The sequence below is a fragment of the Corapipo altera genome, unplaced genomic scaffold (genome assembly GCF_003945725.1).
Source record: "Corapipo altera isolate COAL_440 unplaced genomic scaffold, ASM394572v1 22b, whole genome shotgun sequence".
Lineage (NCBI taxonomy): Eukaryota > Metazoa > Chordata > Aves > Passeriformes > Pipridae > Corapipo > Corapipo altera.
The window spans coordinates 8,857,773-8,883,503 of NW_020884876.1; the positions used below are offsets into that span (position 1 = coordinate 8,857,773).

General features: G+C 36.2%; 1 protein-coding gene across 3 annotated transcripts in view; it reads right to left on the reverse strand.

The window, feature by feature from the left end:
* Positions 1-25,731, reverse strand: part of TENM3 (teneurin transmembrane protein 3) — a 1,300,501-nt gene that overhangs the window by 338,470 nt on the left and 936,300 nt on the right. Inside the window, exon 1 of one of the 3 annotated variants that reach the window (XM_027636353.1) lies at positions 316-339. The exons of the other annotated variants lie outside the window; for them this stretch is intronic. The gene's annotated coding sequence lies outside the window, so the exon portion shown is untranslated. Of the gene's footprint in view, positions 1-315; positions 340-25,731 lie in introns of those variants that run through there. 3 annotated transcript variants of the gene reach the window in all.

The following is a 25,731-nucleotide window of genomic DNA, read 5'->3' on the forward strand; positions in this document are numbered from 1 at the left end:
CCGGACCGCGGATCGGCAGAAACAACAGGCCCCGTAGGAGCTGGCCAGGCCTCAGCTCCCCACAGGAGCGAGACCCACTACAGGAGTCTGCTGTCTCCAAACCTCACCGGAAGGGAAGAGAGAAAGAGGCTTCTCTCTTCATCTATTTATATGATTACATAAAGGAATAGGACGGAATACTTACTTCCTTTCTTCCTAATGGCCAGGAAGGAAGGCCTAGACTCAAAGCCATTACAATTACAAACACCAATTTAGCAAGCTCCTCAACTCATATAGGTTCAAACCATATAGGGTCAGTGAGCTGAAGCATCTCACCATGCTCAGTTCCAGAGCTGGTGTGAGGAGTGAAAGAAATGGCACAGGTCAGAGAATGGTATCTTTTGGTGGTGACAAGTTATTTAGGTTGTCTCCATTCTCTTCCATACCAGTGTATACAAAAGAACAAACATAGTTAAACATTCTATTAAGGCTATTAATAATAGTTACAAAACACTCATTTTTCTGGATAAACTCAGGAAAACTAATGAAGACTCAGGATATAACTAAAGAAAGTTTGAAAACCTATGGGTAAGTGAAGATTGTTCACGTGCAGAAAGTGTTTTGTTTAGCTTGAAAAGCATATTTATCTAACACGTAATGTTACTGGTTTACAATTGTGTAGTGCACATTATTTGAGGCATACAGAATAAAAATAGCTATCATATCCACTAAAAAAATACACACTTCCAAAACAAAAATCTACTGCTTGTAACTTCTTCATAATAGCTGACTCTTCAAATCTAACTGTGGTTTGTTTCAAATATTGTATACTTATCAAATCTTATGTTCACAAATACTGTCCTAAAGAAATCACTTCCATATTATACATCTTTATTTACAGCAACCTCTGTAAAGTAGAGAATTTTACAAGGAATGTATTGATTCCAAGAGATAATAATAAATGGGACCTGCGTTATCTACGTAGATTTTCCTCAGAGAAAGGATCAAGTGATAAAGTACTGTTGTGATTTGTAAAGGTCACATGCTGGCAGGTAAAATCAATCTTAATTTTGAGAATGGTGTAACAATAAAAAAAAAATTCAATACCTAAGTGCTGGATTCTTAGGAATACCTAGCTTGAAAGAGACAATCATAGCCATAGCTCTAAGTAAGATATTCTGATGAATTCACTGTATTAATTACTACTTCTAAGACAGAAAACAGTGCTGTGAAATGTCTGTTTGCGGCAAGGTTAACTTTCTGTTCAGATACATTCTATCTTGCCATCTACCCTAGCTTCAATATTTTTTCCAGTATTGTGTTATTTTTACTACTAATAGAAAAATTGCTCATGCTAAAAAAAAAAAATCAAACACAATTCAACAAAAATCTATTTGCATTTGGATTTCATCTATTTAATAATATTCTGTAAAGTGCATCTTGAACTTTGGAGAGAGCTTTTAAAACCAAATCTTTAAGCTTAAAAGAGAAATTCAGTGCAAGATAACTAAAGGACAGAAGACAGGTCTATCTCCTTTGCCCTGGTTACATAAGTTTCAAGTAGAAATGCCATTGAAATGGACATATAGAAGGCTACAGTTTAAGAGAAATACATGTGTTCTGTTCCTCTGAAATGAACAGTTCTTAGATTTGGGGGACCAAGTAGAATTTTACCAGTGTGAAAAGTATTAGTTCTAATTTCTTCATTTCATGAATACTCAGAAGAACATTCATCTGAAGCAACATTTCTTCAGAGATGTCTATTTTGTATGAACAATTTAGCAAAATATTACTGCAGTCTTTAGGCAAAGGATGCCTAGACAGACTAAGTGAGAAGCACTGCATATTTATTTTCTAAATTTCCTCAAGCTTAGATTGTTCCATTAGTTTAATAAAAATATTTTGTTATTCTTTATTAATAAGTACACTAGAAATATTACATCACTAGGGATATTGCTACATTTATATTCTGTATGAAGCTTGCTGAGGAGTCTGTGTGAGTCTCTTGCATAAGACTTACACCAAGTATGGCAGCAAGAAAGCACAAAGGAAAAAAAAATACTTATGAATGTCTAATAGCATAACTATGAAAACCACATATCTTCCAAGTTCCTAACCCTTTAATAGAAGATTTATGCCTTCCAGGAAAAAAAGAAAATAATCTTCTTAATATCAACACAAAGTGTTTGGTAGTCACTGATCCTGGTTACAAGCAGGCAGCAAGAACCCTAAGATTACTGGTATCCTTTTGTCCAGACTGGAGAAGGTTTATCCCTCTTACTTACTTGCAGATCCCCAATGGCCAGGTGTGGATGCCATCCGCATCAGCCTCCACCAGCACCTCACAGCCACTTAGCACTTTTAACTTTGTGAATGTGAAAAACATTGGGGTGTTTACTAAGAGCGCTCCAAGTAACACCTGCCAAAGCCTGAGCATTGTTGCGAGCGCAGCTGCTGGACACTTCTACAGTGATACTGTTTATGACAGCATTTTCCAGCAGATGGAAACACATGCAACATACACAGCTGCTAGCTGTAGGAAAATCTCTCGCCCCTGTAGTAGAAAGTGAAGCACGGCAGCGGCTTCTCTAGAGCTGAGAAGACTGCTTACGCTATTGATGACAAAGTGACGGCAAGTAGCAAAGCTTGGTACTTGCAACCCTGCCACCTACAAACCAAGAAGAGGGAAAACGTGTTCCCAAGGACAGAGAACACACTGGTTCTGAATGAGCAAGGCAAGTAGCCAAGGAAGCTGAGCATTCAGCACTATTATCTGACAGTAAGAGGGGACTGCTTTGATGTGTATGATGTGCTGCCTTGACTGTCAGAGCAACCATCTTAGGGAAAGAGCAAGAACGAAGAATTAGGAGAGAAGAGAACTTGCATTTCCACAAGTACAACCCAGAAACTCAGCAATGGCGGGAGGGGGGGGAAATCTAGTTCAGAAACAAAAAAGGGCTGTCAGCAAGCAAAAGAAATCAATTTCCACAAAAGAATAAGGGAGGTGTTCAGCTAACCACAGTCCACTTCCTCTAGATAAGTATTCACATGTATAACATGCCATTCTAGACCAATAGTAACAACAGAATAAAACGTTTTTCCCCCCTTACACCAAAATGTAAAGTCAACATAAAACAATATTCCAGATTATAATAAGAAACTAACTTAATCTTAGTCATATATCAAACCTAAAATTTTATTTCTACCACAAGTCATTATTAAGGTAAGCTTAATGAAAATAATAAATATATGCCTACATTGACAGAGGCATCACAATTTCATACTCTGATTAAGACATAAATTTCTGATCCCCAATTTCTATTCCAAGACAGCTGTTAAGGATATCTTATTATTCTTGCCTTTAGATCTAAATGACAAAGAAACTATCATCAGAACCTTGCAGAATCTCTGTTAAAGATGCTTAAACTATGTTTCCATTCAAAAGAAGAACATTCATTCTGCAACTTAGAAGACTAATCCCAACAATAACTTCTCCTAACAATTACTTGCCTGCACTATGGCTGCTAAGAAGATACTAAATTACATCTGAAAAAAAAAACCCTCCAGATCTCTGCATACTCCTAAAATACTGAAATACTATATATGATAGACAAAATATTAAAGTAGAAAAATGTTTCAACAAAAAATGAAATTTAAAACTTTCAAACAAAGTAAGAGACTTTAACGTCTTCTCAGAAAAATTTGTCTTTTGTACTTGAAAATTTGCTAACATTTTGTAAGTGTTTAGACAGAATTAACTTCAAAACATAATACCTTCCAGAGCTACTCCCTGGTCAGTCATGTAAGTCTAGCTGAATTTATCACAATGTGTAAACACCAATCTGGAAGGAACTGGTTTTCCTTAGTTCACATTTGAAGTTAAAACATTTTGACTGAAACAAACACAAGCCTCCAAATAAGCTCTGACCTTTGCATAACCAATCACCTCTTTTCAAGTTCTGCAGCTGTAGCCAGCAACAACACGCTAATGAACAATTTGCCTGCATTCAACAATCTCCAAAGTGCCTCAACCCTCGACATTTAGAAAAAAACCCCACACTTTCTTTGGCTGGAATCTGATGGTAGGAACATTATATCAGCTCTACTGATGATGAGAGATGGTGCATTACTCAAGAGCTCCTATTAAAATACCTTTTACTAGTGTAACTAAAATCGGTGCTAAAATGAAGGAAAACACTTAAAGCAAAATATAAGAGACAGCATATTGATCCCTGAATTTGATTGAAAGCAAGTCAAGTTATAGAATAGTCAGAAGAATGAATGCTTCTTTCATACGCTGGAAATATAGAAACAAAGAAGAGACAGAGAGAAATGAAACTGCCAAGACAGGAGATTCAGACCACAAGGTACTAAAAAAAATGCCAGTGTTATATATATATTAAATCATATTTGCAAGTAGAGGAAAAATATCATTTGGGAAGTTCAGGATCAAGCATGCTACCAAGGTTATTCACAGAAAGTCTAAATAGCAACTATACAAGAAGAACAGTTGATTTGTCCTCAGGAGAAACACATCCATGTGAAGTATTTAGAGGGAAAGTCAACACCAGCAGGCAAAGAAAACAGAGAAGAGTCATTAAAGGTGTCAAGAAATATGTACAGCTGAAAATCACAAGCACAGAACTGTCAGTTAGCAGCATAATTTAGACACAGTATATAAGAAAGAGCAAATGGCCAAGAAGTGACCCTTGTGAGAGGGACTCGAGAGAGCAAGGGTCTTGTCACATAAGAAATGAACAAATACACACCTTCTTTTATTTTTTAAGAGATGTGTAGAAAAATGTCCACAATAAAAGGATAGGGCAGTCAGTTGGATGAAAGATTTGTAGAAATATAGTGGTTATATAAGGAGGAGAAAATGAAAGAAACAATACCTGCACATAGAGACTGCACAGAGTTCCTAACAGTAGGCATCATTATTATGACTTAGGTCAATCTCAAATGTAATTTCTTAATAACTACTATGGAAAAGACTATGACTAAGGTCTAACACTGACTATCTTCTCTTTTCACTACCAAACAATTCATGATAAAAATGTTCCTTCACTGGAGGACTTTATATCATGCCTTTTACAGACATGACATTTAAAACTGTTATGAACTGAACAATCTAAGCCAACTCTTAGAAAGCAAAGCAGCAGGCAGGCTAGCTCACTCCAGGTACTGAGTACATTTACCCATTTATTTAAATTACCTAACTAGATAGAATTGTAAAGCGAAAATACCACTTGTCAGCACATATCAACTATAATTGGTGCTGCACATTTCATAAATAAACCAAAATTGAAGACTCTATAAGTATCTGACTAACTAACAACTCAGTCCATGCCTAAGTTTCTTCTCAGAGCCAGAACAGTTTCTACATCCTCTCCTTGCTTCTCTCAAACTGAAGATTTGACAGAATATGCATAATATCTGAAAAAAACTAAATTGTCATCACAGGAAACACTTATGATATAAATGGTTAATAAACATATATTAGTATAATGATATAACAGTAAAAAATGGCTAAGGAGAAAACAGAATGATATTATCAATGTCATACATATCAATGTACTCAAAACTAAAACAGTAGGACAATACTGTTTTGTTAAGAAAGAAGTCTTAACTGATTGCAAATTTTTGTAACTTTTTTTTTTTTTTACTATGTAGATATTGGTCAAATATTAGGGGATGCTTAAATCTAAGCCTGGAAAACAGATCTACATTCTAAGCTTCATGTAACTCATATGACAATTATTTATGGCATATGAATGTTTGTTATGTCCTTCACATGGGTTGGATTTGAAAATGGGAGAGTCCTCTCCAGTCTTCCAGTTCTTACATGAATTAAGCAGAGGCCATCTTAACAAGTTGGCTTGTAAATCCAAAAAGTACTGCATCCTTTTGCCAAAACTATGTCTTCCAAAAAAAAAAAAAAAAAGAAAAGAAAACAGAGGAGCAGAAGCTGCCTTTTATTGCTGAGATCAGGAAAATCAGAATAAAAAAAGAAACCTAGGAAGAGAAAAGAATAAATGAAGATTTAAATGTTTTAAATCACAACAATGCATCATATGCACATCATTATAGAGCACATAAAAACATAACATCCTAATATGATTATATTTAAATGTTCTATAAGGATGTGCATACCATATCTTGTGATTTAAAACATTTTATTTCCATTGAAGCAGCTCTACAGCTTTAAAACCTGCTGCAATTTTACATGTCTGCTACCTCTTACATTCTTCAACATCAAATGACAGAGTCTGCCAAATATTTACTTACTAAGAAACTTGGCAGAACTTGCAGGCTCTGATTTTATTATAGGATTGTAACTCTACATATAAGTTACCAGACCTTCTGCTTAGAATCACAGCATCAAGAACTGATCTTAAGCAAAGGTTTTGTTCAACTGATTTTTCTTTGTCTAAACTCCTCAGCTTAAAAATCTTGATGCTTTGAAGCATCTAAAAATTGTTAACATTCAGTACACAGAATACAACTCTGCTGCATTGTCAGACTAAGACTCGCTGGACAAATAAGAAATACAAATGTTGCAGAAATACAGATATTTATATTTTACAGGACAGATTACTAGCCCTGCTTCAACTGGTAAAGACAAACACATGCTGAGTACTTATGCAAGAACCTAACATATAAATAAATGTTTAAGTACATACACCATACACTATATATATACCTACAAGTTACATATATAGCTACTCAGACATAATACTCTAAGAAACCTTGCAGAAGTAAATAAAAAGAACTCAAGATGTATGAATGAATATTGCTTATTTTCAAGTTTTAAACAGGTTTCCAAGCCAAGCATGAAACTGGGAGTGTAACATATTGCTCTGAAAACACTGAATAAACCAGCAAAGGGAGGAAAGTTTGTTAAAAACATAGATAGTGTCATATGCCATAAGTGGGGAAGTAGCTTTGTCAATGTTTGAAAACCAGTAGCACAGCCCTGCAAAAAACCCAACCCTGCAAAAAACCAAGTTTCTTTTTGTCAAATACTATTTCAAGTCAGCTGATCTTGAGAAATCAAAAGAATAGCTAAATTATCTTTCATTCTCTAATCACAGTGGAGAAAAAATTTAGTAAGCACAAGATTAGTTTATGTATCACTAGCAATAACAGCAAACCTTCTCTACCCATTGTAAATTGTTAAGTGTTAACAACTGTTTCATTTTCAAATTGAAATGGTTACTGCAAAACAGATGAAAGAATGCATCTAGCATTTTTTCATGGATGTTATTTACAGTATTTCTTGGTAAAGAAAATGCCTGCATAACATATACAACTTCGCTATTAATATACCACAATTCTCCAGTTTCTTTTCAGGCATAGTAATGTTTGCCTCAAGAAAACCCCAATCTCCCTATTTTCTACTAGAGTCTCAACAGGTTCCATAGTTAAAGACATTGAAGAGTCTCCTCTTCCATGAAAAAGGCTAGAGGAAAACTATGAACTGTGGGAGACCAGGAGAGGTTTGATTATGAGCAGCGGAAAAAAGAAATAGATATATGTGAAGAGATCTGCGGTACCCCTGAGGACAACACCTTTTCTGCATTTAGATGATGAATGCGACTGTTGAGACTCTGCATTTGTGTTCATGTTCAATGTTAATTGTATTTTTACCCTTTATTGTACCCTATTCCCTGGTTTTTATAAAAATCCTCAGTATTCTGTACCCCAGTTTATGCCCTTCTCCCTGATTGGCTCATAAGTGTCGCATTGCAGTAACTCATTATTTAGTAATCCCTTATTTGGTTAGTACCTCCCTTTTTTCTCCTAATATGGTCTGCATTAGCATTCTCCTCCCTAACTCCTCCCACTTTTCCAGCACCTTCCATTCCCTACCCTTTATAAAGGGTAAAGATGGCTCCTCCCTTCAATAAAGGTCCATTTCATCCTCTATCTCCAAAGTGGAAGAAACCTTTTTTCCTCCGGGCTGCATCAATGAACAGCAGGGATATCCCTCTCCCATCTTCTCTGCCAATGATTTTCATGAAATGCTACTAAATAAATGACCTGTTCAGATGGGCATTCCCTGTTTTTTGGGCAACTGACCTGCATAACAGCACTTCTGTAAAATGACCTGGTGCTAAACCCTTTCCTGCTTCCTCCATGTCAACTCCTGTGGTTGCAGGGTGCCATCCATTCTGCAGGACCAGAGGTGTACAGGAACAAGATGTGTTCCAGCACTCCCAAACACTGTAACTCCACTCTCACAGCATGCAGCACAGGGACTGGCAGTGTGAATCAAAAACTGAGTGTCTCACTACAAATACATGGATTTTAACTGCTGATGTGAAGAGGTCAGATTTATGGAAAACTGAAGAGACCGAAGCCCATCATCTTCAAACCTTCCCAGTAAAAGAACATATATCAATATGGGAAGGACAACTAAGCAGTCACCTAAACTACAATTCATCTTTCACTTTCCATTGCTCCCTGCAGAAGAAAAGCAAGTTATACTTCAGTCCTAGAAGTTTTGAGGGATTTCACAGATATGTGTATTCTTTCCGTTTGTTTAGTGTTTGTTTTCCATAAGAAAACTTTTCATCATGACAAATTAGTAAGTTGATGGCAAGATAATTCTGTTTGATTATCACAACAGTATTTTAGTTGGTCAAACCTACGTCCTGAGGACCTCGCTGCCACTGTCCAAGCTTGCTCAGCCCCGGCAGATGAACCTTAGGATTAAAGGGTGGGCTCAGTTCAGCGCATACTGTGTCTCATCTAAAAAAATCCATTGCGCAGGCTTGAAGGCCTTACCTGCATTTGCAAAGCCCTGTATCACCAGTGCGCTTGTAAAAATGTGGGTTGAGACCTTTCCCAAATCTTTGTTCGTGAAGACTGGCCATGAATTTTAGTTGTTAGACTAAAATTGTCAGCCTTCGTAAATTAAAGTTATTCAAAGAAAGGATAACTAGCTTAAAAAATAAATACATTGGTAAGAAACAAACAATCAATCACAGAGAAATAAAATAGAAGCTAAGAGGAGGATGATACTTTCAAGAGAGGCAAGCAATCCTCAGAAAGAATCTCCTTTAATACCTACATTTGCTAGAAAGCATGGAACCAATTATTGTTCCAATATACATAATGTATTCAGAGACCTCAAATAACAGACATTACTACCTGGCATTTTGAGCCCAGTTGTTGAAGTTTACTGATTGTAAGCATAAATGTTCATATTACAAAACAGGCAGATGGTCTGCTTCACCAGAAACATTACAGTCTGACATTTGTTATCAATTGTACTGACTTAATACTAATGAGACTAAATGGAGACAGATTTGCAAAAATCTGTCTCAGGAAGATGTATGTGTGCCTTTAAAAATGTTTTACTTCAGATATATCATGCTAGGTACCAAGAGGAATAATGATATATTTTAATATACAGTAGCACTCTTACATTTGGGCAGAGTTTTCAGGCCAGTAACCAAAATCTATAAGAGAATAAATTTATTCAGGAAAAGAAGCAGAGGTGATGTTTCAGGAACTCTGCCATAGCAGCAAACAAATCAAGATTAAACTTACTTTTTATGACATTATAAAATACCATTATACCCATTACTGAGACTTTTGTTCACAAGTATAGCAATTTTAAGATAAGCACCGAAAGGGTAAGTTACATTTGTTCTTCAAATGCCAAAGTGCTGTGCTTTTATTCAGTGTGTCCCTGCTAATCGCATGCTCACTGCAGGCAGGGGAAAGAAGGAAGAGCCACTAGGCCCCCTCCAACACGATGAACTACCGGGAACCCAGGACAGGTTAAGCAGCACAGCCTGCCCCATCACAGTCACTGGCTGCATTAGGAACCATGGTATAAATCCAAAATCCAGACTGACAAACATTAAACAAGGGGCATAAATATCAGCGCTTTCTCAAGCCTAACCCTTCTCCTTAGACTTGTTCTTCTCCATGCAACTGCTTCAGGTCTTCAGAATCACTGAGGCTGGCTATGTTTCTCATAATGATGAAGTAGTGAAAGTGTTACTTCTAAGTCAGTGTCTGGCCATCAGCATTTCTGTGAAGTGACCACATTAGTATCTCTAAGATTTTTGCTGTTATGAATTATGATAAAGAATACTGAATCTTAAAAGTGTCTGTTCAAATATAAATTAACAACAAACACGGTGCTCTTGCAAAAAGGTTCTGAAAGATGGTCAAGGCACTATTTTAAAATTAATTCTTATAGCTAAATATGGTGCTGTCTTAATAGCAAAGCAGTGGGGCAGGGCATTCAGTGAACTCCTGACCTGCAACTAACGCAAACGATTGACTGAAAACCCAATGGTCTCCACAGCATAAGCACTCCTTGTCTAGCAGGGCATGCCAAGGCACGGACACAGAGCCTATACAACAAACCAACACCACAGAAGTTCCTTGCTTGTTTTGCTCCCTTCAGATACTTTCCTTCCTGTTTTGTTTCTTCAGCAACACCACATTTGTTTCTTCAGCAACACCAATTATACAGCTGTTCGTTACTCCCATTAATTACGCAGCATCAGTTTCATGAATATTTCCAAGTTTATTCAAATTACTCTGAGCAGAAGCACAACTTAAGACTGAGGTGTAACAACACAGCATTAGGTTACAATTTGGTTGTTTCGCTTCAATTTGTGTCAGACACCAAAACTTGAGAACTGATTCGGACAGGCTAATAGTGAACATCTGGATTTCTTCTTTTATAGCCAGAACTGTAAATATGATTATTCACTCATTTACTATTTCATCAAAAGCCAACGCCTGTTTATTATCCAAGGATAGAATATTAGGGGGTTTATTATGAAGCAAAAATTTATTTGTTTCTAATCATCCATATACTATAACAAATTAATATAGCCAATAAAGGGGTGTTCAAAATAAGTCTTTTAACCTAACTTGTCTATAGGCTATTGATAGAAAACATATGCAGTTGTATGTTTCATTGCTTGGAAAAACTTATTTCGGCTAAGATTTCCAGACCCTATGTACTGAAGGGCAGACATTAAATATTACATTTTCCCAATTTTGTAGCATTTTATAGCAAAGACATGGTCATTGCCAGTAACTTCTAAAGTAAGATTAAACCCAAGATTCTATTCCTTGCACAGATTGCTGTATTAGCATACTGCAAAAAACATGTACTGTACTTCAAGCTGAAATAAAAATGCCTCTGGTATAAAGAAAATTTAAAGTCAAGTCAGCTGTACATGCTGTAACACACCTTCTCTGAAGCTTCTACGCTGAAACGCAAAACACAAATTAACTGTCATGTTTAAGCAATTATCGTCTATCAAAACGATCAAAAAGCTAATTTACACAAGAGATACAGTAGATACATTTCCAATTTCCCCTCTAGCTTCCCTAAGACAGTGTAACTGATCTAAACAAACACAGTCAATCATTTGCAGGGTGAGAAGAGTGTTTTTTAAAAATTATTATTTATTCTTAAGTAAATGGAAGAAGTGTGATCTTGCCTAAAAGGAAGAGACTGAAAATACACAAGATATGTCAGTGAATGTTTCATTATATAGGGATGTCATCCAGATCAATAGCCTACTTTTCACTATTATAATTTTTTTCTCACAGAAAACTGATAGCACAAACAGATACTATTCAATTTTTCAAAAAAGCTTTTAACAGGGTAAAGAGCAAACTAAGTGGAGAGAACAAATTTTGGATTCAGTCTCCTGAATTTGCCTGTTGTGACCTTGAGCAAGATGTCTGCTCCTATCTCATGAACATTAGCATCTAGAACATGAGCAACATCAAGTACGCAGGTTCCTAATCAAAACATATAAACAAATCAGTGTCATTTAGCAAGGGAAGAGGGGACTGGACACCATGGACAACACAGACAGAGGGGAAACAACAACAATTTCCCCCCCCCTTCGTTCTTTCAAGACATCTTGCAAATCTACAGCAGTGGAAATTTCTAATCAATTTGCTTTTTAAAGTACAGAACTGAGTCTTATTTGTTCAATTTTAATACTTTAAAGTGACTTGTTGCAATAAATTAATATACCTACACACGTATACTTCATATATTCTCTCTCTCTTCTGTATGCAATATGCAAATTGCACTAAAATCTATTGCAAATACCAGAGTCTAATTTTGAAGAGTGACTAAAAATCATAATGTACAAAAGAACAAAGTCTTTTTGTTACTAAAAATATCTCTCGTGGAGATATGAACTATGTTTTCTGTTGTATTTTTTTTTTGTTTTCCCTCATCCCTTCATGCATACAATTGCATTGCCTCATATTAGCATTGGTTTTGAACCCACAGCTTTTTGACTCAGGAACAGAATACAATGGCTAATTTCCATTCCAAAATTCAGAAAATTAAACTATTTGTAAATTATTTCTTTTAAATTGAATTGGGCATTTAAACATTGTCATATGTGAGACAGTAAATATATACATTTTTTTAATTGCTAGAGACACAACAGGTTTTTGGTGTGGTTTTTTTTTTAATCAAAACAAAACCCATCAATTCCACCACCTCCCCAAAATTGCTGTCACTGTCCTTATGAAGCAGTGATTTTCAAATCTGAAGAGCAATCATCTTGGATCAGACAGAAGCGACTGATGTAGTGATGGACCAGTGCACCATTTTATATACCTTCAGCTTTGGTTTTGGTTAGAAGCTAAAGCAAGACAATAATAAAATATGTTGTCTTCTCTAGAAACAAAAGTAAAACCGAAAATCTCTAAGAGTCATAATAAATTTTACTTATACCTGTTAGTAAACAGTTAAGGGATAAAAATCTTTGATATGAAACCTGTTTTGTTTCCTATAGAGACACAAAATCTATTGCTAAAGCCTGAATGGTAGACAGTCCTTTTCAGAAAACCTGAATCCATTTATTTTAATACTGACATACCACCTTTCTTGGAGACACACACCTTAGCAGCATATAAATTAGCAGCATGCAGGTACTTGAACCAGTGCTTCCAAATTTGGGAGTAAGCATGCACATTAGCTATTGCTTTGCACAGACAACAGCACTTCCCTCCACAATCTCTAAGAACTTCCCTCAGCTCTTAAGGCTGTTTGAAGAAAAATGTACCTGGAAGGAGATGGTTCTGGGAAAACAACAGTTAAAAGTTCTGAGATATGAAATAAGAAGTTTCCATAGACTCCTTCACACTTCACTGACTAAATACATAGCAAATCAGTTATGACAATTTGTGGTAAACTTTCACTATGTTCCCAAAATACAGAGGTTCAATTTTGAAATTAGATCGATACTTACACCATCTTACATACCAAGTTAATTGGTAAAAATGCTGCAATATATTCCTTGAGACTGCTCTGAAGAACTATTAAAGTATTTGTTACCCAATGTGAATAAATCTGCCATTCGCAAATACTGATGATGGTTAATGGAAGTATTAAGTTGTTAGAAGAGTTACAAAGTGACTTACATGAGCATGTAAACAGGATGAAAATAGAACTAAAAATATCATACTGAAACTAGGAAGGCATAATTTAGATACACACACAAAATGCAAAGTCCTTTTCCCTCTCAACAAGAGAAATATTAAATAGGTCATATACAAAAAAGCAACTTTAACAACAAAGTGACTGCTGTGCAGCTTTGCAGCAGTAAGATAGATATCACAACCACATACTCTTAAAAGGCCACTATTTAAAATTTTGCTACATTATTTTACTAAGGATATCTAGCAGTCTGCAGACCTCATGCATAAATAAGAATCAATGTTGCAAACAAAAAGCTAATAAAAATCTGAACAAAGACAACTGAAGTCAACTGTACATTTTATATATTCTTTAATTAAGACCTATTGCCTATTTTATGATCTATGATCCTGGCAAAACTCTGTGATTTGCACAATAACACCACCTGCACATCAACCACTGTCATTTTCTAAACCAGAAATGTGCATATGTATTTCTACAATAAGATTAAGATTAGTTATAATGGAACTTTACACACGTATAAGCCCACAGTAGTGCTAAAAGCAACAATGTGTGTTCTGCTGCTTCTGTCCAGGTCTGTGCACCCCTGCCCCTTATCCCATCCCAAAGTTTGGGGTGTCACTGTTATAACAGCTCACCAAGTCAGTTTTAACTTGGGTCCATTCCCCTGCCTGTATCTGCATCCAACTACTCAATGCTCGTGCAGGCAGGTAGAGGCACAGGCAGGGACTCCTGCAGTGTTCATGAAACTGTGATCCTCACCCCATAACCTGGCTTCATCATCTGAATCTAGCAAGCATTACACAGTGAATCCAGACCTGAAAACCGTTTCTGATGTAGCCGTCACTTTTTGCTCAAGTATTCATCTTCTCCCAGCAAAAACACCATAAAAACTTAGAGGCCAGACAAGCACTGCTCTTTCTCCTCTTGTGTACTCCTGCTCTTCTCCTGTACTGCTGACCTTAAGCATTTACCAGTGACATTCAGGTGCATAATTCCAGTTTCCATACAAAATCAATTTGGAGTTGTGGTAGCTAGATTTCTACTGTTTAGCTCTTATTCTCTTCTTTACAACCAGAGCTAGGCATCATTACCAAAGGCATTTCAGCTTTACTCATACAAGCTAGAAAATGTCATATTATCATACTGGTCTGAAACTTGGATCTTGTGGAGAATGAGAAGTAAAAATTCAGTCAAGGGTGGGAAGCTGAACAACACAGTAATCATTGACACACATATACATATATATTTGCCACCCAAATCTGAATGCAGCGGTGAAAAGCAGATGAAGGAAACAGAAAATAAATCAATTACTGCACAGGAAAGAAGTGCACCTTGGGAATAAGGACTATGGAAAACAAGCTCACTAAAGCTGCCAGCAACTGTCTGAATATATTTTTTTCTTTTCACATTACAAAAGGTGAGACAATATCATAGGCTTCGTCACTGCTGAAAGGCCACTAGCAGTTTGGAGTGATGAAAACCCTTTGAGAGACAGTAGTTGTAAGGTAGAATTATGGAGACTTGATGGATCTATCTATGATTGATATAAAACTGAACATACTACTAATAATATATTTTCAGGTGTCATGTGTGTGAATTCATAAAGGGAATTCAAGGGACAGTTTTAAACTCAATATTTCTATTAGAAATCAGACATCTACATTATGAAGCATCCTCTGGCTAAAAGGCAAGAGTCTTCTTATCCAAAAAAAATCTCAAGTTATGCTTCATCTTGTCCAGTCACAGTAATTATTGCAATGATTTCCCTTCCTCTTTTACTAGGGGGAAAAAAATCCATGATCTTAATTGATTCTTTAAAGAGAAATGACATTCTGGTACCATCTGATCGTTTTAGCCTAATTTTTCCAGAAAAATAATGCTATTATGAGAAGACTAAACAGAAAAGCATAAAATCTGAACCACATTTTCCACGTTCCATCAAATTTTGCAAGATACTTGATGTCTCAGATATGAATTTCACAGAAGTTAGAAACTTTACAGAAAAATAAGACCCAACACAGCAACTCTTCAGGGAAAAGTAACCACAACCTAAAGAAAAAGCAGTCTACTAGCTAATCAGAATTCAGGTTCTATTTCTTGAAACCACAAGCATGATGCTCCTATAAAAGCCAAAAACCATTGAGAGAGACTGAAGTGAATGGCGCATTTGAGGGACATGGCAGGGACCTGGGGTACCTGACATTGGACACTAAAATACATACGGAATGAACCTAGAAAAAAATACAGGTTTTACGTCTACCACTCATGAAACAGCTCCACACTTATGGAGTATTCTCAAGCCATAGCACCTAAGAAAGAAAAACAAAAGAACACCTGAAGAGCAGATACATATGAACATACACATAGGTAATTTGAGTAAGTCAATACCAATTAAACAAAAGGGATGAAAACCACTGCAATTATTTCTGTGACTGGACAGCTTTAACTATGTTGGGAGCATGCAATATAGCAATGTAGATTTGTGCTGAGGTGCCTAAACAAAAGACAGAGCATATCTCTTTTCATCAAAATGTCCAATATGATAAACATTAAAATAGAACAGTGGAAAAAAATGCTCACTGTTTATTCTTCATACAAGTAAATATTATTTGTATATGTGGACTGTAAGCACACATGCATCCTTTTAAAGGTCTGGCTTTCAAAGTACATTTCATTTTTTCCCCTTCCTCTGAGAAGAAAATATCATTGAAAGAAGTAAAGAAGTCCAATAAAATAAGAAATAGAATAACTGATGTCCCCAAAAATCTAGAGTAGATATAAATTATTGTTAACTCATATTGTAAATTGCCTGTCCACTACAAGCTTTCAGAGTAATGCAACAAGGAAAAAAACATTTTTCAATCACTGCCATCCATCAACTTGGTAAACAAGTACAATGTATACTCTGCCATCTGCTAGCTATTAGTCTGTGTAATCATAAAATATCATGTAATGTAATCATAAAAAACACTATTATTACCTACTCTTTCAATTTATAAGCAAATATTTCTATCTGTCAAATGATTTTATGCTAGCATGAGGCTTGAACCTCTTGCACTGCTTACCATCAATCTAGTTGTCAACCTCAGATAAGTCTGTCTCTTTATCAGTCCTCCTACATTTGGGAAATGCTTAGCATGGCAGTACTCTGTTCTATCCCAGAAAAAATCAGGTGAAGAGAAGGGTCAGTAAATGATCCAGCTGTCAAGGACCTGAACAGTTTAACAACAATGGCTATAAGAGTCACTGCTCTTGGTCAGACTGACTTAGATGCAGCCAAGAAAGAAGAGAATTCTCAGTTCTAAGATTTTTTTTTTTCTGCACCATATTCTATTTACCCCTGATACTCATCTTTAAACATATCTGTATGAAAAAGAACCCTAGAAAAGTTACAGTTTTCTCAAATTATATCTTTTAATGGTAAAGTAGAAACAGCTTTAATTTAAAATGCTTAAGTCAGAGGAGTAGTGCTTTTTTTCATACATTTCCAACCAAAACTATCCATTAGAAAGCAAACGTTAATGCACAACTCTGTGCAGGGAAACTGGTAACATTTTTCAGTGATATGTATTAGTAAAGTATGTTTGAGCAACAGTACTGATCTTATTCCTAGAAATTTCTTAATGTACTGGAAAGTCATCACATAAAATGACGTTCACTATTTTCACTAGCTCACAGAACTTGCTAGAGATATTACACCTTCAGACCAATAGAAACAGGAGGTCCACTTGTTTAGAGCTCAGACACCTACTCCTTAAGTATTTTTAATTTATGGCAGAAAAAACTAGGTTTATGACAGTGAACACTCTGCTTAAGGAGATTCTTTTTCCAACCAGCTAAATAACAAAACGAAAGGTAATAGTGTAAGTGATACACAAGCCATTATTTCAGATGTACATGACTCCCATTGTTCTCATAGGTGATTCTCTGCTAACTTCAGAGTTAGAATCTATTCCTGAAGTGACTGAACCAAATTGAACAGCATAACAAGGGAACACCTGGCATTTTGGTGGCCTACAAGTGTCATTGTAAACTAAAAGAGTAACTTTTTAAAGATAAATTGACCCACTGTGCAAAGACTGACTTTGGAACTCTGAATATGTGTCTCAAGCTGCAGAAGTATCTTTTCTTTCTTTCAATCAGCTGTTTCACAACCAATTTCCTTATTACCTGTCAGAAACCTCTATTTTCTTTCACGTCTTGGCCAGTAAAATTCTGTCATATTCCACGAAGATTATCACTACATTTTCAAAGGATGGTCCAAGGTCCCAAATCAATTAACAGTGTAAGAACACAGCCAAAGGGATAGGAGAGAGATTATGCTCTTAAAACAGAAGTATGAAGTCCATGCTACTGGAAACAGCAACCCTCCTGCCACCTTATTGCTTCTTGGGGTAAACACTTGAACCCCTGTAGCAATCAGGATTTCGTTTGAGGCAACAGCCACTCAGTCTGGTATGTGGTGCTGCTGTAGTGGGTTGGTTTCTTGGATTTTTAGGCCTTCCTTAGCAATGGGGTCAGAAATCTAAGGAAGTATTCCATATCATCCCTTTCCGTAACACAACATATAAAAAGGCGCAGATAAGAGAGTTCACCCTCTTCGCTCTTCCAGTGGCTGAAGACGACAGGTCCCTCTCGCAGACGGCTTTGCTTGTATAGGCCAGGGCCTGCTGCTCAGACCTGCCGTTATCTCCGTTCCATTCGGGAGGCGTGGGGAGTTAGTTCTGCTGTCTCGTTCAGGGAAGTATTTAATTAGGTTTTTTTATTTATTCGCTAGCTTTCTATTGAAGGTGTATATTTAGAAGATATTTGGGTTTAGTTCTTTTATCCCTATTTTCCCCCTCCCTTTTCCCTTTCCCCTTCGGAAGCTCCCTATTGTGTATAATATATTCAAATTGTATATATATAATTGTAAATATATGTAATATATATATATTATATACTCCCATTTCGTTCAGACTTCTTTCAGGTTTTTTTCTGTGGTTTGTTTTTTTGCCTCGCTTGGGGAGAGCGGGAGGGGAGAGGAGACAGCTTGGACTTGGCTGGAGAGCCCTCTAAGAGTAACAGTTTAGGAGCCCTCTAAGAGTAACAGAGATCTTCCAAACTACTGAAACAAGGACCAACCAGATCTCTCAAACAAATTTGTCTCCTAAATCTAAACTTGTCATCTTCTCCAGGTGTTGATTAAACAGTTGTGCAGTTTGTATGGCAGGCTGCTGCAATGAAGAAGAATTAAGAGTTCAAGAACCACGCTTAAAACTGCATGTTGCAAGGTGATCATCTAGAATTTATGGAATGAAATGTGTATGATGGTGAGATTTCCCATTTAAAGCTAGATATTAATACATAAACTGAGATATGTTCTTTCAGTTTCAGGCATTTTGATGCAACCTTTAATTACATAATCACATATTTGCTACAGAGTTCATGACTGATACCAGAGGAAAACAGTACAAGATTGATGCTTCCAAACACAATTTCTCAACTTCCTAAATTTTGTGTGTCTATTGTACTTGACTTTGATGTCTAAATTTATTATATATAGTATTTATGAGATTTAACAATTAATGCTGTCATAAAAATATGTGCATGAATAACCAGAATGAGATAGTGATATTAAGGTGTTTTTCAGCCTGGAAGAGGTTTCGTTTCCTAGGATGTGCCCTATAAGTCTATTCAGCTTGACCACTAATACCACTATCTTTACATCACTGACAGGGTAAATTTAAAGGAAGTCTCCAAAAGCAAAGGCATTTCCTTTCTTCTGGATCAATTTTGTAACTATGCCATATAGTATATGACATAAACAAAGGAATTTAGTGACTCATGGAAACTGAAGAAGACTTCAGTAAAGTATTGTGCAGTATTTTTCAGCTGAGCACAGGCACAAGGAGAGAAATAAGTCGGGGGGAAACATAAAAATCACAAAGAAACATAAACAACACGCCAACAGCAAACCAAAACAACAAATCCAACCTTCTGGACTACCTCAGTTTCTTTCTGCAAAATTTTACTACGGCCTCTTTCCCTAAACATTAAAGCAACATGCCTCTCCCCTTACAATACACGAGAAAGAGGGAACGTCCCAAGAGTGAGACATACAACGAATATGTTCTATGTTCTGTGACAACCCAAACATACATTAGAGAATTGGTGCAAGAACTAAAGAATATTTTACTTTTATTTTAAGCTTCTTTATGTTAAGAAATGGAGCTGAAAATTTTGTTCTGCCAGAGAAGTTTGACTTACATTAACCACATGGTATACAGTAAAGTCATAAAAAGTTTGCTATCAATTCTATACTTTTTCAGAAAAAGGTATCTTTCAGTTCTTTACAGTGCCTCTTCTTTAGTCTGAGTATTTGTTTTCAGAATTCATAACCTCTGATCACTTCAGAATTTCTAACACCAACTCCACAGAATCAAACCCAAAAGACAAACTCAGTTCATAGCCTTTACTGGTCACTGTAAAAAGAATGCAAAAAAATGCTTGCTTGACCTCCTTCCTTCTGCATTAATAGAGAGGAAAATTTACCACTGTCAATGGTTGACACAATGAACTGTCAACACTCAAACTAAAAATGCTGACTAGGTTAACAAGGCAAGTTTCTATGAACAGTGGCAGCTGAGAGGAGCACTGCTCTATCATCTAATGGTACAAATTTGACCTGGAGAACTGGGTCTCAACCAAAAAGACTATTACATCTGCCAAACTAGCCAGTCTTACTTGGATTTTATGTAAGTTTAACGAAGACAACACCCAGTCTTGCCCCAAGTAAGAATGGTATGGATAGGTGAAATGTGAGTCAACATAAAGACTGCTTATAAGAAGTAAAAAAACTTGAAATAAAACAAAACCAGTAGAGTGAATTAATACTGAATCAGAATCTGCATTTTGACCTTGTGCTCAGGTACTGGATACTCCAGGGATTGATTTACTGCACTGTTAAGCCAGAGCATACTTTCAAGACAACAAAACAGAGGCACTTGACTAAAGAGATGGAAAGTGTGATGTGATAAGCAGAGCCCAGCTACCACGCAGGGTTTGAGCTAGGGAGAAGTCACAGCAGCAAACTGGAGGGCAAGTCATCAATGCCACAGCTGAAAAGCAGGTGTCAAGGAGATGGGGTTGAGATGAAGTAAATGTAGCTAGAACTCTGCTTTCTCCGTCCCACACTGGCAAGTGAATCTCTAGTAAATTTTTGACTTTTGACACGCAAAAAGAAAAACATACATGTTGTCAAGTGGCAATTAAGTTATCTGCAATAAATACCATAATAGTGTTTTCTAAGAAAGAAAAGTCAGTATAACCAGAAAGTAAATTATAGCTATGAATTTCCCACCCAAATTTCTGATGTTATCCATTATATGCAATTCTATTATGGCTATAAAGTTCACGATTGTCAGACATTGCTAGAGCAGCCGAGTAAATTTAATGACAGTTCTGTTACTTGAGATATCAACGGGGGAAGGAAGTTAATAATCCAAGTGGAGTTCAATTTTTTACATTGCAGTCAACATTCTAACTCTCCACAACAAATGGCCAAACACGATATTAAGTCTATAGCAAATGACTATGCAGCATTTTAACAACCCATAACAAATGACTATGCAACACAACAATAAAGAATCTTCCTTAGTTTTAGAAGAATAAGTAAGGAATATAAATATTGAAGAGACCTGGATGCAAGATCAGCACATCTATTCATATTTTCAGTAAACATGTGATTGCAAGACAAAAATTATGCATAAATTGAAGATTTACTTGCATTTCTAATGCATATCTTCTAAGACACAAATAATACTATTTTATCAGGGAAAAAGTGTTGGTATTCAGCATTTCAGATTCAATTAGGTATTTAGTAAAAGTGTAGGTAATAGTGTACTTACCATGACTAACTAAAGAAAAATTTTTCATGCAGCTAGATGTTAAAATCAACCAGTTTTGTTAACACATACTCCACCTTTCTCAGTCCATACTCACATAGCTGGTTGAAGGACTTCATGTGCTAGATTTACCTTTAACACTATGTGTTCCTAAGGCAAGGACTATGATGTCCATCTCTGTGCAACGTGGAGTGCAGTACAGCTCCCTCCAACAAGGGTCTATTGACAAACATGCTAAGTAGAAATGCTGAAGAATTAAGGTCAGGGTCACTGGGGAGCATAAAACTGGGGAACAACTAGACAATAGATCCACTACGACACTAAGTCAGTGTAACAAGTCTTCAGCAATCTTGAAATAATTAAAATGTTAATAAAATATATTGTATAATATTCAGTTTCAAAGAACAGACATATATTTACATACTTGACAAAAAAATAAAAATCCATAGGAGACTAGCAGAAGGATTATTATGAATACATAGGGTACTGCAGATACCAGAATGGTGTATCCAGGGATTCTCAAAAGTCCAAATTCCAACCTAATTCCATACATACAAATAGGGTCTTAACCCTTGTCTCTCGACAAGAGATTATTACTGAAACTCAGAATAGGGGCTATGCTCTCATTTTCCAAGGCAGGGTCCATGCTTGGCAATTCACTTCAAGTGGTTTGAGTTCAAGTGGTTTGTAACAGGATCAGAGACTACCACAAAAATATAAGTGTAACAGGTGCATAGCTGTTATTTGTTTTGTCCCTTGCAATGATGAACCAGTGACCTACCAACTTAGCCATAGGTGAACAGAAGTGTTGTAATATTCCACTAGACCAGTACGCATTCCAACTTCTAGATTTATATTACAAAAAAGACTTAATTTCTACTTCTAGTATGAGCAGGTATCAAGAGATCTTGAAAAAAAAAGTCTTGGAAAAATGCATCACAAAATTTTCTCTAAAAAGTTATAAAATCAGTAACAGTTATATGAGAATATTTCTTAAAATATTTTTATAAGTTTCTCAGTCAAATGGTCAAAACTTCCAGAGCAGAGTATATGCATGAGTTTTTCTGACATACATTTGGAATCACCTATGTAATTCACCAGTTGCCAGTTCCCTTAACTCATGGAACAGATGTGCACCAAACGTACTAGTTTTGCTTTAAAAATATGTTCCCAAAATATGTACCCAAAAGATATATTTTGGAAAAGACATACCAGACAGACTATATAAACACCTCCTCTCTCAATGCTTTCATCGTAATTCACACAGACAGCACCTTAGATTTTTGAAGACATTTGCTATGAGGCATCAAGTAAACTAACTTCTCATTCCTGAAAATATCATTTGCAGCAGTGACAGCTTTAGTTCCTTACACTTCATTAGCACCGCAGTTGAGTCCCTTTCTTCAAAAGATGGTAGTGTTCATATAGAAAAAAAATCATTTTCACAGACATGAAAAGTGATAAAACCTTATGGATAACTTGATCTTCAACCGCCTATGTAATTTTAGAAGCCCCTGATTAGCTAGAGGGTTATATGAGAAAAACCTTTACAGCTTTCCACTTTTACTTGTCCCTCAAGAACAAGTTTTAAGTAGGTTATCAACTACTTTCAGATCCTTTATTGTTTTGGGAATATTACTATTCTCAAGGTAGCAGCTTGATGCACAACACTACTTCTTCTGAACCCAGGTGAAAATAATGACACACTCTCTGGAGATACGGGCAAAAACCAGACAGGTGCAAGCTCCTCATCTCAGCATTAGCCTAGAATGAGGACTCCCTTTACATAGTTCTGAGACAAAAAAACCCAAATGTATGTAAACTATGGTATATGGTAACAGAATAAACGTTTCAGGATTTACAAAACACTCCATGGTAGCTCCAATATATCAAAACAGATGTCAACAAATAAAATCCTAACACCAATTTAAAAGCAACTAAGTATTCTTAAAGGGCATAACTTAAAAGCTCTAGCTCAAAACCAAACAGGCTTGTTATGTTCAATTAATATGTATCTTACCCAGAAGTAAAAAATAAGACAGTCAAGTCAGCATCAGAATCAAAAATCTGCAAAATACACTGAAAACCCCTTTCTGTAGCTTCAAAATGAGTGTGGTTAAGCACTGGAACTGCCTGCCAACAGATGCTGTAAAATCTTCATCCTTGTGGATTTTCTGAGCTTAACTTAAAAACACCCTGAGCCACCCAACCACAATTTGAAGGGTAGCCCCGTTTTGAGCGAGGGGCAGGACTACAAGACCTGCAGAATACCCTTACTACTGCAATTATTCCCTGATTTACCTTACTGCACACTGGAGAACCCCTTAATAAGACACTAACAAGAGCTGTTAGAACAACAAAATATACAGCCAGGACCTGAATAATGAGCTTCCCAAACAAATAAACAAAAAGTTGTTATACTACCCTGAAAAGGTGATTTCTGCTGAAAAATCAATTGGAATGTCTTCCAGTAAACTAATAGAGATGTAGTATTTTAACGAAGTTAACAAAGAAGGACTGCAGGTCCCAGGAGCTTAAGGCTCTGGAGAGACTTTGGCACAGTCCAAAAATTAGGCATTGCAGTTGAGATTATCAAGACTCCTAGTAAGAGTCTGATCTCATGAAATCCTATTCACTTTGTGTGCAATGCTCCACAGGGCTCTAAAACTTGAAGACATTCTAGATTAACAGGTCATATTCTCCAGGAAAATGAGTGAGAAGAATAGCACCAAAACAGTGAACTCAGATTTGGTTTTTAACTTCAAATGATGTAAAAACAAACACATAGATATGCAAACAGAGCTGTAAGAGCACACTCACTTCCCTGCCTCAGTTTCCTCACCAGCAAGAAAAAACTGCTCAAGCCAAAATTATTTTGCATATCCAAACTTCTCTTAACATAGCTTTTTCTTTCCATCAGGGAATTTCTCAGCTCCCTTGAGACCAGACTGCACATATTCCTTCTGTGGAGAACCACATATTTCCCAAATGCTTTGGGAAATACTGCTCCCATTAGAATTCTCTAAGTCAGCCTGTAGATCTGACTTAAAATATCTTCAAAACCTCTTAAAACACGATTAACTGCTTGTGAGTTCAGATGTGAAAAACCAGTTTGTCTAGTCAGTAGCTATTCCTTTGCCAAGGATGCTCCCTTTAATACTAATAATAAAGCACCAAACATAATACTAATAATAAAGCACCAAACATTAACATCATTATTAGGCCTATGCCAGATGAAAGTTTTGCAATAACAAGTTTTTGCACTTACGAATTTTATTTCCTGTGATGTTTTCAGCCCAACATTTGTATTTCCACAGACCAGCATCAAACAGAATCAATACTCCAAAGACATCAGATTACCTGACACATCACAGCATCCTTTCAGCCACACACTGATAAGAATCCCAAGTACATCAGAGTCTAATGAAGTTAATGAAATTTTGTAACAATTGAAATCAAAGTCACTACTGTTTCTGTCCTTCCCCATTGCCCTGGCCACAGAGTTCCTCTTTTGCTCTGACATTGTAATGACTGAAAGGTGCGCTGTTTCAGAAAGTAGTAACAATACTGGAGGAAATACGGGGAGCTTAAGGTTAATATTTGCTCTGAGTAGCTTTCTGAACCAGCTTTGATTGGTTTTATATAAGCACCAGCAATGACACAAAAGAACAGCACACTCCTGCCTTACTTTTGCTTAAACAGCAACAGAACACCAAGCTCATAAACATGAGTTGTAGTTAAAACAAAAGCCAAATGTCTTTTTTTTCCCCCCCCTCATAGAAGAAGCACTCAACACATTTATATCAGCATCTCTTTCCTAAAACACAAAATCACTGAATACACTGTGCCTTCCTGATTTTCAGATCGGTTGTAAGTATTTATTGAGTTCCTAAATGACATTTTTTTGGGTCTGTTTTAAGGCAGCTGCTCTTTCCAAGTTGAACTGAAAGTTTTTTAGCCCCTTGGTTTACACTTGTAATTGGAGGTCAGGAAAAAATAAAATGTAAATTTATTTTATCCATTACAGAGCCAAACAGAATGATTGCCTATAGTCTAAGACACAAGACTAGAATGTTTCTTGAAATCTCTAATTCTACTGAGGCTTATTTTTTAAATCTTTTCGAATGGATTTTTAAAAAAGAAACTTTAAAAGGTTAAAGTCAATCCCATTATTTCAAATAGTCTTTACACAACTTAAGAATGTAAGACATTCAGTGTTGCCCAGGAATCCAATTAGACTCCAAATCAGAGTATCCAAATTACAAAAGCACCATAAAACCCACTGTGCTACTAACAGCATGATCATGTTTGTTATGCATTTTAGGAAAAGTTAATTCTTATCTAGTTTATATTGTACTATAGTCTGATTTCACCTCCCCTGTCCACAACTTAGCTTGCACAGATATTCTT